The following is a 438-nucleotide window of genomic DNA, read 5'->3' as shown; positions in this document are numbered from 1 at the left end:
CAGCGCGGGGGGGGGGCGATGTGCCTGGGGTGCTGCTTTAGGAGGGGAGCCACTGGGTGTGGATGGAGAACTTCTCCCTTGGGTAGGGAGCAACTATGAACCTTTGTCCCGGGTGGCAGAATGTCCAGCTTCCCCACTGCAAGCTACATGCACTGGGCCCTTCTTGTTGGAGAGGTTGTAATACATAAAGTACTTACTCCCATACAGAGGGAGGGGCCCAACATACAAACCACTCCTAACTCTCATACAATGTATCAGCAGAACAAGTATGGACCTGGACCCTCGGAATTGTCTGTTCCATGATACTAAGTTCTCTATAGGGTCATATAAAAAGCCACATTGCCTCAATGCAGCCAAACGTGTGATTCCCAGACACCGGGGACCTCCAGTGATGCCCACAAGAATGGATCCAAGAAGAAGACCACCAAAGGCTGATGG

Source organism: Nanorana parkeri, unplaced genomic scaffold, assembly GCF_000935625.1.
Source record: "Nanorana parkeri isolate BGI_ZX_2015 unplaced genomic scaffold, ASM93562v1 scaffold2145, whole genome shotgun sequence".
NCBI classification, from domain to species: domain Eukaryota; kingdom Metazoa; phylum Chordata; class Amphibia; order Anura; family Dicroglossidae; genus Nanorana; species Nanorana parkeri.
This window is presented reverse-complemented; position numbering follows the sequence as displayed.